This window comes from Falco biarmicus, chromosome 3 (assembly GCF_023638135.1).
Source record: "Falco biarmicus isolate bFalBia1 chromosome 3, bFalBia1.pri, whole genome shotgun sequence".
Classification (NCBI taxonomy): domain Eukaryota; kingdom Metazoa; phylum Chordata; class Aves; order Falconiformes; family Falconidae; genus Falco; species Falco biarmicus.
This window is the reverse complement of record NC_079290.1, coordinates 16,858,791-16,873,003: the sequence shown is the minus strand read 5'-3', so window position 1 is coordinate 16,873,003 and position 14,213 is coordinate 16,858,791.

The window sequence follows — 14,213 nt, the reverse complement described above, 5'->3', positions numbered from 1 at the left end:
TAATTCAAAAGGATGTTAAACTTTGATAGATGGATTCAAGCAACACGATTTGTGGTTGCAGTTTTCTATGTTTCTTTTCTGCCAGAAGGCAGAAGGGTGAACTCATCTATTAGAAATACATATGGGATGGTGCATACAGTAACTAATTTTGCATCTCTTAAGAGAAAAGAAACTTCCCAAGATAAATGTTATTTAAATAAAACTATTGAAAAACACTAAAGGATATAATAAAGTCTTTATTAATAGTTTACAAGGGACAGACTTAAGGCAAAAACTTGTATCCATTTCTACCTCACTGCCGTAGCTTGGCAGTCTTTAATGTTTTTACACAACTAGCCTATGGGGAAGAAAAGAGAGACTATACCTCATTTTATTCTCACACACAGGAGAAGTGACTCCCTTTCAGAGAGGGTGAAGCTGTATGCTATAGAACTTGTTCTTCTCTCCCAAAACCATCATCTCCCTTTCCTTTGCCAGATCAGACCCTTCCCTGAACCAATTCAGCTCACAAAACCAGCAGAGAACTAACCTGGAAAAGGTGTGAATACTTTTCTGATGGTTTCATGAATTGAACTGGCTCAACCAAAAGTCAGCTGAACACCAAAGCATATAAAGGAAGGAGGAAAGCGCCATGTACCATAAGTGGAGTTAAAAAAAGAATGGATCTAACATTTTTTGGCAGCAGTGAGTTGCTGGACCAGCTCAGCTGTAACAAGTCACCCAGAGACCGTAACAGAGGAGGGAGCAGAAGGTGGTTCATGCCCTCAGCATGCAGCCATCCTACATTTCATATTAGTTATGGCCAGGGCTTAACCCCTCGTGGTCTGAGAAGGATGTTTTATGGTCTGAGCTCTCAGGCTTTGACTGGTAGCTGGAAGATTCATAGGCACTATTCCTTCGTATGTGTGGGGAGATGTATATATGAGAGAAGATCCTACACAGTCCTGAACAAAAGGGAAGTACACATTTCTGAGAAGAACTGGGAAACTCAGTCAAGCTGTTACTCAGCAGCTACTTTTTAGTAGGAGGAGGCCTTTTTAAAAAGCTCAGCTCCTTCAGTAAGGTATTAGAGTGGCAAATCTCTGAGGATGTGATTACCTGTAACATGGGAGTTGTTTAGCTTTTATTTTTTCTGGAGCGTTATTCCAGTGAGGCATACTATTGTGTGACCCTTAAAACAAGTTTTGTTGGCCCAAGCGGCCTGGTGGCAAACAAGCAGCTAGCAGCCAACCTCTTAATCTGACTTTTCCAAAATAGTCAACATTATGTAATGACACACAAAGAAAAAAGAAAAAAAAAAAAGCAAAACTAAGAGGAAACTGAAATTCCCAATCTCACTGTTTAACACAATAAAATTTTGGGAAACCTTATCAAATTGTTCGATTATTCTTAAAATTATACTAAAGCAGAAGAAAAAAAAAAAAAGGCACAACCCCGTGTTATCCACCCAAATCACCTTTTAAAAAAACAATGAAGGGAATGCAATTTTCTGCCCAAAACTGCATGGTGAATAGGTTGATTCATTTTTCCTCACTTTACCAGGCTTGTGTCTTGGAGCCTGGGTTTCTAGCCTTTTGTGTCATGCCTGTGTAGCACTTCAATTAAGCCATGATGGCTTTAAAAGAGAAACTTACTTGCTTTCTTCACTGCTTTCTGTCATGTTTCCTCACAGTTCCTGCATCAAAACAGCTGTACATTGCAGCTTCAAAATTGCTGGTCTTCTGTCCTTTCAGGCTTCCCTTTCCTGTTCTGCAATGCCGTGCATAGTTCCCCCAAAGCGCCTGCCTTGCTGCAGGATTTGAGTGCATGGTCCTTCGTTGTGACTTAGCAGCACTCAGAGAGCTGGAAAACAAGGAGTGTCAGGAGGATATAAGGTTCAAAACTCCTGCATTACCAGGATCAAAGCACTTCTCAGCTTATAGCTGCACCAAACAGAGCTGGGTATGGCAGCCAGAGTCTTTCTCAGTCAAGCCAGGCATTGCTAGAATGCACACCATGATGCTACAGATGAGTATTTGCTGGCCGTATGCATACTAGGGTGTCTCACACCCCTTCACAGACTTGACCTCCTCGCTGTCTGCAAATGATCTCAAAGGAGGTGTAGCCAATGTCTGTGTCTGAAACCTTGTGGACCCAGTCCCACATCCCTAGTCTTACTACAGTCCACTGTACTACTGTGTAACAGCTACTCGCTTGGATGAAAAGCAGAAGCTGCATTTTCTCTTTCACCCACTGGGAGAAGCCTAGGCAGTATGTGCCGTTAAGATCTATTCATTGTCATCTTGACCCGAATCATGGGGATTGAGTCATATCTCCCATGGAGTCCTATAAACCAGGAGCAACTTCGGGAAGGCCAGCGGGGTATCATTACACAGCCAAGTGCTTTTCCTTCTAACACAGTAGAGCAATGAAAGTCCTTTAAGGCAACAGGGAGTTGTCTTAAAGTCATGCAAGGAGACAATACTCATCCATATGTAAATTAATTTTTACACCTTTTCTTTTGCACCTGTGAAGTCATACAAAACAGTCATAATGAGGCACAGCATTGCCCTGCCTTCTCTGGCTATTTATTTGTTAAATACAAGATGACTGAGGAACATTCTGTCATTGTGTGGCCAAGCAGCACAGAGTGGCCATAGCTGCACTAATACAGCACTTCACCCTGTGTAGCTTTAAAATGTAAATGTCGTTTCGGATGTTTTTTTTTTTTTTTTTTCCAGCTCACAGTGCATGTACTAATGTAACATTTTCATAACATGAGCCCAAGAACCTGTGTTACCTTCCTTCAGTGCAGCATGAGGATTTGCAGGTGCAAAGTCAGCTGTGTGTGGTGGTGTATAGGGGGCCAAATTCACAACAGCCTTGTCTGTGCTGCCTGCTGGAAAATGTGGAGCATAGGCTATCCCCGGGCGTCACCTGAGATAGAGCTGTTTGGCACATTTCCAGATCATGCCACCCACACACCACGCTAGCATTTAAACATTACTGATCAACTGCCCCATGCTGTCCATTCCTTAGCCATTTTTTATTTACCAGTAGCGCAGGTCCACTTGATTTTGCAAAGACATTGAACTAATAATGGAGCACAACTTGACCATCTGTACTTTACTTGCTGACTGAAGGACAATTGGTGAAAAGAGCTTTCAGAGGCATAGAGATGCTCTGTACGGAGAAAATGACATGAGTGTACCTTTTTCATCAGTCTTTGGCAAGTTGTGACTCAAATACACACGTCAAATGCTAAAATGAGTAAAAAGATGCTTTCCTTTCTGCAGGAGTTCTTTTTCCTTCTGATAAATGATAGCTACACTTCACTGTCTGAAGTGTTTATAGCACTGTTCAAAATTAAAATCATAGTAACAGCTGAAGGACTTAAGGTGCTAATATAACTGTCCCTACTTTTTGCAGTCAGTGTTCCCCTCGTGCAGAATATAGCCTAGAAGAGGGCGAACATTTGAGGCTTTGTTATGCTGGTAGGCAGGTGCAGCATCAGTGTGCCTTGCTGACAAGTGACAGCAGCCAAATAGGGAAGAGAAACAGAACAAAAGGCAAAATTAGATCACAAACTTAACCTAAAAAATTCTGACAGGAAATAAAAAAACATGTGCTAAGGTATTCGATTTGCTTGAAAGCTGTTGATATGTTCCACACCATCTATTAAAATATTCCTCTTCCTCCTCTTTCTTCACCCCACTCTGAAGGTACCGCAACCACCCAGTCGGGCAGTGATGCAGTTTATGCAGAAGTAACTTTTATGAGCCCCATGACTTCAACCTCCCAACACGGGCACTTCACAGGCACTGAACAAGTCATTTCCCATAGGAGAGAGAGGAGTCAGTCCAGATGGATGGGCTGAGCAGGACCAAAGTGCTATCAGCCTGACAAGCAAGAGCAGCAGTATATCAAGTATCAAGTTGCTTTTGAATGTTTTGTAGGTGTTACAGGGGACATTTTATGCTGTCTCTTCATACTGGCTGTTCTGTGACATTTAGAGGAGAGGGACTCAAAGCTGTGTAATCCCTTCCTCAGAGTGACAGGACATGTTTTAGCAGAAAGAGCTGTCTGCTACCTGCCAGCTCCATCCACCAGCCTCCTGGGCTAGATTCAGCCATCAGTTCACTTAAGGGTCTTGTCCCTGTTTCCCACAATACCTTTAGTAAGTGGTTCTCTCCCTAGCAAATATCTCTTTGTCCCAAGAACCCAGATTACTATAGAGCTTTATCAGCCTTGCAGCACAACAGTGAAGGAAGTCACAGAATTTCTGATTCTTTTCCATATTTATATGGAAAATGTATTAGATTTTATTTTATTTTATTTTTATTTAAATGAAATACATTTTACTTTTATTATGGATAACTGTATCTTTTCCATATCTGGAGAAAGAGTATTAATCCCATCACCTGATCTGGGAAGCAAGTATCCCCTTGGCCTTTCTGTCACATATTGAGTCACCCTTTTAGCAGTAAACTACTTGGAACATGACCCCAGGGAGCTTGCTGGGTTCTAATATCTCCTGAGAGGGTCCGGGGAAGGTGTCATCTCTTCAACCATTGCTCAGGACTCTTAGCACCATCCATTTTCATGGCTGAATGAAAAGTATCCCCACCTCCTTTTTATTCCCCTTTGGACATAGGTATGAGGGAAGGTAAAAGCCAGTGCTTTTCACGTACTGTGACTTTCATGCTGGTTATACAAGGAGAGACTCAAAGGACTTTCATAACCGAAGGTAGACCCTTGCTAAAACACCGTGGGTTTGATTCCTTACTCTACAGTCTAATTTCAGAGTACTCCACAGTGACCCCAAGGGGGCACAGCCTTTGAACATCCCCTTTTGGTCCCTGCTTAGCTCATTTTATGCCGCATGTATTTCATAAAGTCCTCTGTTTGTCTGGAGCAGCAAGGGTTTCTTCCCCAGCAGGTGCTTCAATGTAATACATTTTTTTATGTCACCGCTGAATTTAGCCCAGTGTATCTGACCACTGTATTAACTACTTGGTACTCATTCTCAGCTTCAGATGAATTCATTCCACTAATTGTGAAAGGGTCATTTCACTAATTATACCATTTTACCCTTGTTGCCCACACCACACCTCCAGAGTTTAGCAATTAGTACAAACTGGAGAGTACAGATGAATCACCAACAGGTTCAATAGCTGCCTGACTCTTCATTTGACTTGCAAGAGAGGCTTTTTTTGCTCATACCACACTACCAGACCTGCAAACTGCTCTTCAGCAGAAACACTGCTCCACGCAAGGCTCAGTTTCCCTCTCAGACCACGGGCAGCAGAGTCTCGTTCGCGTAGGCAGTACCCGCTTTCACCTTGGGTTGCATGCTGCACTAGAATAGAAAACATGAGTCAGAAAGGTTAAGGGTTAAACTGTTAAAAACAAAAGAGGAGAAAATTCATTCAGAAAACTGTGGTTTGTAATGGGTAAGAGGAAGTACTGTACAATTTCTTGTAAAGTCACAATGGCCAGCTCATCAAAGGAAACCCCTCCTATCGGAGGCTTGCACAATGCCTCCCCAAGTCTGAAAGGCTGCCAAGCCATGACCATGCAGTTAAGGGAGAGCGACAAAGAGCCTCAAATCAAGAGCATATTTCCATCTTCCTGTCCAACTAACTCTCAATCTTCTTCTTCTTTTTTTTTTCTTTCCCCTTGCATTAATTATTTCATAACAACATAAGCTTTCTTAGTGATTTTCCTTTTTTTTTTGCATGATTCCTCTCGCTTTCTTAAGAGCTGAAATGAGAGCTTTTCTACATGGAAGCGAAGCCATGGTTTTCACAAGACATGTTGAACCAACCTAATCACTCACTGATTTGCAAAGAGGGGTCCTGCAGCAGCTGCCTCATTCTCCCAGCGTGGCCACATGCTCTTACAGCTTACTTTGAGGCTGGCACTCACCAGAGCCACCTCTGTAACCTCGTTAACTCAGCAGTCTGCTCAAAAATACCACAGCCTAAAACCCAGCAGCTTTCTGCTGTGTCAGCCCACAGAAATGGCACTGAACATCAGAACGAGCACAAGGCTGGGGTGAGACCATGAGGCTGGAGGCCAGAGATGGATGGCCATGAAATGTCTCCCGTTTGGTTGTGAGAAACTAGTAATTCAGCTCCGCTCTTTAGGAAACCGCAGCTTCAGCACGTCTGTGATAGATGCTCGTTCTAGATTACAGCATGCCAAGGTCAGCACACTGTTTACATACATGCATTTAGTGAAAGGCTGACTTTGTAGGCTCAGAGATGGTAATTCTCCTGGGTTTTCTACTTGGTGGAATTTGTGGAATGATAGTTTTAAAATGGTTCTTCAGACCTCCTATTTCTTCCTTTTCTACTTCCCCTTAAAACCATGTTGTACCACAGAGGTCACCAAAAAAGCCAGTGTTGATTTCTTTTGACTGTAATTTGCCCTAAATGACCAAAGAGTTGCACAGCCTTGCCTGTAGCCTCTTCTAGCTACTGTGATAGGAGATTTTGTAAGTATATTTCATTGCCCAAGATATACAAGTCAACAGTACAAGATGAGAATAGCCTCTTGTAGAACCACACCTAGTACAGCCTTCCAGTTAGAAATGAATCACAAATAACTTTTCTGAAAACTGTTTTCCAAATATTTTCGCTTACACCTTACTGTAGTTCTACCTTGAACTATCTGTATATTATCTATCTTCTATATTCTCATTTCTTTCATTTATAGAAAAGGGACATGAGTCAGAACAAAAAAGCCTTAGTAGAAAATTAGAATATTTAGTGCTTCACCCTTATTCCCAAAGTGCTTTACTCTGAGATGGAAAAAATTCAAAAGGGTTTGATAAGTTTTGTCCAGTTTTATTTCCCTTTCAGTTTCTGCAAGACACAGCACAATTGATTCCCAAAAGGAAGTATAAGTGTCCCCAAATTGCTTGGAATATGCACAGCAACATCGATACACTCAGTGAGTGCTTTTCATGAGGCTGTTTCACACACTTCACAGGCATATCCAAATGAAGCAGAAAGCCATATAACTTGTATGCTGACAATACTCCCAGGCTTTTCCATGACTCATCCTAAAGCTAACTTATTGGACATCCCTTTGCTGAGTTATTCTTAGCTTTTATCAATTCATGCAATTTCTTCCTGCAAGCTGAGCAAATTTCCACAGTCTCCTCAGAGCAGAGGTTGCAAATATAAAGAGAAAAAAAAAGAAGAAATAAAAGAAAAGGAAGTGTCAGAGCTCATATAGCAGCTACTCTTTAGCAACAGAAAATGGTGTGGGGGTGTCAAGAGATGCTGTGTGTCATATGTTAACTCTAATGGGTTTAGGGGTAACAGCTCAGTTGCTGAACTGGAGAGAGGGGTGTTGTGTTTTTTTTTAATTTCCAATAGAAATCAGTGCAATTTGGGTGATAGTTCACTGGCAGACAACAGTTCAAATCAATGCATCAGGGTCTGGTTTTCATTTTAAAAATAAAAATACAATCCTGATTTGATTATGAGCAATAATTTTGCAATAAAATAATTTTCACTGTCTTCACTGGTTGGAGTTATGATGATTGACATACTGTTATTCTTACATGCTATCAAGGAGCAGCTGCTCAGGAAGTAACATAGAGCAATGACTGAAATAGTGCAAGATCTTTCCTAGGCCCTGACACAGATTTCCTCCGTGGCATTGGGTAAATACTTTTGTCTCTTAGACTTCCCAACCATGATCCTGATACTCCTTTTCTTGCTGTTCTAGGCTATCTCACTTCTAAGACTTTTTTGAAGTGGAAGCTATATATCTTTGTCAGAGCAGGCTATTTCAGTTGGAAGGGACCTAGAACAATCATCCAGTCCCACTGCCTGACTACTTCAGGGCTGACCCAAAGTTAAAGCACAGTGTTAAGGGCATTGTCCAATTGCCTCTTAAACACTGACAGGCTTGGGGCATCAATCAGCTCTCTAGGAAGCCTGTTCCAGTGTTTGGCCACTCTCATGGTAAAGAAATGCTGCCTAATGTTCAGTCTGAGCATCCCTTGATGCAGCTTTGAACCATTCCCATGCATCCTACCACTGGATACCAGGATTTAGTAGTTTGACCCTGGCTGGATGCCAGGTGCCCACCAAAGCTGCTCCATCACTCCCCTCCTCAGCAGGACAGGGGAGGGAAAATACAATTAAAGGCTTGTGGGTGGAGACAAGGACAGGGAGAGATCAGATCACTGAGCTACTGTCACAGGGAAAACAGGCTTGATTTGGGGAAATTAATTTGATTTATTACCAGTCAAATCAGCTTAGGAAAATGGGAAATTAAACCAAATCTTAAAACACTTTCCCCCGCCCCTCCTTTCTTCCTGGGCTCCCAGTTTTCTCTAGCTCCTCTCCCTGAGCTGCACAGGGGACAGGGAATGGGGTTGCAATCGGTCCATCACACATTGTCCACATTGTCTCTGCTGCTCCTTCTTCTCCCCCTGCCCCAGCCTGGGGTCCCTCCCACAGAAGACAGTCCTCCATGAACTTCTTCAATGTGAGTCCCTCCCATGGGCTGCAGGTCTTCACAAACCTGCCCCAGCCCGGGCTGCTCCCGGTGGGGGCACAGGCCCTGCCCAGAGCTGCCCCAGCACTGCTGCCTGCGGGTCACAGCCCCCTGCGGACACCCCCTGCCCCAGGGAGGCCCTGACCGGGCTGCGGGTGGCTGCCTGGAGCAGCTCCTACCTCCTCCTGCACTGGCCTGGGGGGCTGCAGGGCTGCTGCTCTCACATATTCTCATTCCTCTCTTCCAGCTGCTGTTGCACAGAATGTTTTTCCCCCTTTCTTAAATATGTTATCCCAGGGGCACTACCACCATCACTGATGGACTCAGCCTTGGCCAGTGGTGGGTCCATCTTGGAGCTGGCTGGCGTTGGCTTTATTTGACACAGGGGAAGCTTCTATCAGCTTCTCACAAAAGCCAGTCCTGCAGCTGCCCTGCTACCAAACCCTTGCCACACAAACCCAATATATCAGCACCTCCCTTTCCACGTTCCCTCCTCCGGAAGCTGTGCAGAATGACGAGGTCGCCCCTCAGCCTCTTTTCTTCTCCACACTAGACAAACCCAGAGTCCGTAGCTACTCCTCACAGGACATTCCTTCAGCCCTTTCACCAGCTTTGTTGCCTTCCTTCGGATGCATTCCAGCACAATAACACTGTTCTTAAATTGTGAAGCCCAGAACTGCCCACAGCACTCGAGGTGAGGCCGCACCAGCGCTGAATACAGCGGGATAACTTCTTTTGATGGCGGCTATGCCGTGTTTGATGCCCCCAAGGATACAGGTGGCCCTCGCGGCTGCCCAGGCACACTGCTGGGTCACGCTGAGCCTGCTGTCAGCCAGCTGCACCCCTTTCTGCAGGGCCGCTCTCCAGCCGCTCCTCTCACCATCTGTACTTGTGCCTGGCATTACTCCATCCCAGATGCCGAATCTGGTTTTTGGTCTTGTTAAATTTCAAGCCATTATGCATGCCATTTGTTCACACACACATCGCACAAGGGTCACACTGTTCAGTGTTTCTGTAGTCTAACTGTTCAACAGAGGTCTAGGTATACATCAGATCTGGGATGGCCAAGGACTGAACGAAGGTGAGCCCTGCAGCCCCACAGCTGGCTGCTGCTGGTACAGGGGAGCAGGATGCACCCACAGGATGTCGAAAGAGGAACGGTATCTGCCTTATCTACTAGCGTCACAATAGCTGCAGGTGATGCTGCAAGGTCAGCTCTAAGTATCTCACATGAAATAAACCCCCTCTGCTTAAGCTGTACATTTGTGGGGGTGTGCACTGAAGTGGAATCTTTGCAGTGTGCCTATGAGTGATGCAGATAGTAAATACCAGCCCAAGTGAAAAGCACACTACAACAAAAACTAGGTCTTCTCAGAGTTTAGTTGTGGCAGCAAAGGAGGAAGTGGTGCTGGTGTTATTGATGCAAAGGTGTGAGCCAATACTTGCTTACTTGCCAGAGTTCCTTGGCGCTTTCTCAGCAATCCCATATTTTCAGCCTTTTAGCTTCAGGACCCTCTGCATCACCCCCAAACCCAAACTGCTTTAAATATGACCCAGGATCTTTATGATCCAAAACCTCTCTGAGCATCTCGTCAAGAAGGATCACCCCTAGATTCACATCTGGGTTGCTTTACCCCCTTGTCCCCAGTTCATATGTCAGGGCAATCTTTGATGAGCTAATCATGGAGAATTAATAAACCACTTCCATACGCATGGTGCGGCGAGGTTGTCTCTCCAGCGTTTGATCCATACAGGTAGAATAAATTCAGACCAGCTCACATCAAATTGCCTTGGAGCTGGGCTTATTCCCTAGTGCATCACACAAAGGTGATTGAAAGGTGTCTTCTCTGTTTGCTTCAGGTTGTCCTACCCACAGTCTTTCCTTGCAACCACGGCAGACAGTGTCTGGGGAAGGAGACTGAGCTGGGCATAGGCTAAAGGGAAGTCCAAACCTCCGTCTTGAAGGGGTTAGTACCCAATATTAATGCCACACTGAACATTTGGAAACTGATTGTTGTGTAACTGGCTGCTGAGCACTGAAAAAAGATGATAGAGTCTTTTGAAAAGTATATTTCGTTAATTTACTTTGACTAAACTTAGTCTGACACTGGGACACAGGAACTGAAAGAAAAATAAGCGTATGGATCAATATTTCCTTACACAGTCTGACCAGCTACTGTGTATCTGGGAGGTTATTTTTCTGTCTTACAAGTTAATTAACATGGAAAAGAAAAAGGTAGCTAGATTCATTGCACCAGTCATGCCTCTGCTGACAGCAATACATTTTTATATTGGACAGGAAAAATATTTGAGTCTAAAAACTTTCTCTGTAGAGTCAGAAACCACCTTTTACCTGTTCTTGGTCAATGTAGTCCAGAGTTCTTGATGTCTTCGCTTAAAATTCAAGAGAGCAATAAAGGCTATCACATAAACCTTTCTCTATCATTACTAGTGTGTCTTTTAGGCAGGATTTTGAGAAGTGCAGGACTTGGGCTTGTTTTCGTTTCTAGACACTAACGGAGACTCTCCTGGCTAATGTAACTGTATGCTACCACTTCGCATTGGGGAGGGGGAGCATGTGTGTGCTTGTTTTCTTGTCTGGGTTTTTTTCATGAAGATACCAGTGTTTCTAAATCACTTAACAACTGACCCATAAACCTGAGCTCCACAGATATGGTACATGGTTACGAACAGATGAAGGAGGTAATTTTCCAGGTAAGCAGTTATGCATGTGGACGTAACACAAGTACTTGAGTACTTTAAAGCTTTGCACTTGCTTAGGCGAAACAAGTACCAAAGCGCCTGCATGACTTTAGCTTAAGGATTGTTCCATTTACTGAGAAAATGCTATTTAATATGTTGATGAAAGGTATTCTAGAAACTCTTCCTTTGCATTGATTTCATGCTTTGGTGTTGATGTGGCTATATGGCAAGATGTGAAGATGCATCGTAACTAATGTTTGTATTTTCCCTGGATTTTACAAGAGACCGTAATTGCTAGGCTAAGTTGGCAAGTCTGGGTATTCAGAGACGCCTGAACACCCCAGTCTGGGAGGTGGGATTTAAGGCGGGTGGCAGCATGCTCCTCATCATACTTGGAGTTTAAATTGACCCCAACCCAATCAGGGTGTTCCCACAGCAGGCTAACCTTGAGTGAAGTGGAATTGATCCAGTATGGGTTGTTAGATGTTGGGTAAATCCAATTCTAACTTCCAAATAGTAGGATTACCAACAGTAATGCAGTTAGTTAGGACTTGGGAAGCTTGCTTTTGGTGTCACTAAGAAGTCACAGTCACAAGTACTGGGATCTGAGGCAACCTGGAGAAGAAATTAAAAGAAACCCAAGGACCAGTAGAGATCAAGGGAATATTTCTCTGAGAATAAAAGAATCAGGTCCTGTACTTAATCTCTTATTTTCATGTATATGACTAAAACACCTCAATAACATTAAAATTGGCCTTCAGTGCGATGTATAGCTGAATAGTATCTTTAATTAGTAGAAGCTAGACTTAAATTTTAGTTCATGGATTATTGCCGGACCATGTAAGTTGAAAAGATAGTTTTTCTGCTGCTAAAAATTATGACTCTTCCAAAGCCAGCAGAATAAATAACTTGATGTATGCCTTATCTACCACAAAGAAAGTGATTGGGAAGAATTTCCAAGCAGGTGGTTATGTGAGTGCTACAAAAGCCAAGGTGTATGTACACACTGAATAAAAGCAGATTGATTTTGGCTCAGATTCAGCAAAGCCCCTCCCACAAGTAAAAAGTAGTCACTATGAAACAGATGTAGTGATGGGAAATAGAACAATTACCTGGAATTCACCCAATTACTTTCTGTATGTTCTGATATTCTGCATGTACCAGGAACGTAATGGAAGTGACACACATGTGATAACACTTCACCTCAGCCTCAGTCAGCTGGGGCCTGTGCACACAAATAAGGAACGGAAAAGGGCAAAGCAAGAACATTTTTATCCTTTTTTTTAGATCAACCACAGAAGTCTGTAGGTGTCAAACCTCATAGTTTTTCAAACAACCTGATATTCTCATTAATTCTTTCTTTTTTTCCATTTGAGAATAGAAACACTCTGTTACGTTCAAAAAGCAAATGTACTCATTTGCATTGTTTAAGCAGCACATACTACCAAGTACTTTCAGTACATTTTCGTAGAAAACAGAAACTTACAACGAAGAGAAAAAGTATCCTTTCCCATCATAGCTAATTTATTAATATTTCGCTTAAAAAGTATCAAAACAAAAGAATCCTTTAGGGCCAGATTCTGAAATGGCATACATCACATTCAGTTTAAGCAATTTATACTAAAGGGTTTTTGCATGTAATTACATGCAGATATTACTTAACTTCAGTGCTGATACAAGAAGGTTAGGGTGAGGCTGCAAACCCTAACATTTCTCACAGCCAGGGAGAAATCATGAATTTGAATTTGTAAAACTAGCTGAACAAATTCAGTTCTAGAAGGAGCTGGGTACCCTTGGACCAATGGGAACTGATGGAGAATGCATCAAACGGGAGAGCCCTGATCTGTGTCACTTCTTGCAATAGCCAATCCTTATTAAAATTCCTTGCTTACTTACGTCACCCTGTCATTTGTACCACACAACCTGATTTTTCACAGGATGCTAGAGCCGACTTCCCCTCAGATCTTGGCAACCCTTCAAGTTGACTGTGCCCAAATGTAGTTTTCCTCTCCAAATAAAAGTTTGCTGGTAACAACTCATCTGTCAAATAGATATTACCCAATTAGTCCCATCAACATGACATGTTGACTCTGCATGAAGCAGCAGGTCCCAGCCTTGGCCAGGGATGCAGAAGTACATGCCAGGTAGTACCTGAAAACTGCTGCCTGTTTTTGTGATGTCCCGGCTGCAAACTCCTAGCCTGTTGTGCAAGAGCTTCCTGCACGCCATCCATTGTAGTCATCTGGTTCTGCTGCCAGCTTTCCAGAAGAGTGCAGCGCTGGAGCATGCTCCTGGGCGGGTCAGGAAGCTGCACAGAGCAAGACACACAGGCAAACCAGTGCAATTCAGCACTTCTGACGGCCTCTCCAAGAAAGACAGCATATTCCTACTCTGTCTGCATTCACTGCATGTGACATCCATGCCACCACCCTTCTGCACTCCTAAGGGGAAGGTTTCTACACCTCATATCACAGCACATCTTTGCAGACCCTCCTAGTTTTCCACTGCAGCTATGCCAGCCTGGCCCAGTTAAGCCAGGGAATGCACCCCGCAACACCTGCTGCTGAGGCAGGGGTAATTTGAGGCTTCTTGCTGCTCCTTGCATGCAACATCTTTTGAATATCAATTCACGTTGATGGAGGATTCTGGCTATTAAATTAACAGGTGTAAATGGCACAGCAAGACCAGGACAAGGAAAAGTAGAGCTGTTGCTAGATTTAAATGTAAATTATTATAATTTAAATGCATTTTCTTTGCAGGACATTGCATTGCTTCTTACTGTGTTTTATAGGAAGCCATTTAAAATAAAACTGAAAACCAAGATTGTAGCAATAGCAGAAAAAAAAAAAAAAAGGTATACAGGGAAGCTGGTTATATCTGAATAGCGTAAATGTACAGGGTCATACTGTTTATTTTTTATTACAGTTGTGATTTTTAGGATTAGGCCTATCAATATTTATTCATGTTTAGCAGAAGGCAAACATCCGGTCAGTGCTGGTAAATGCTATCCA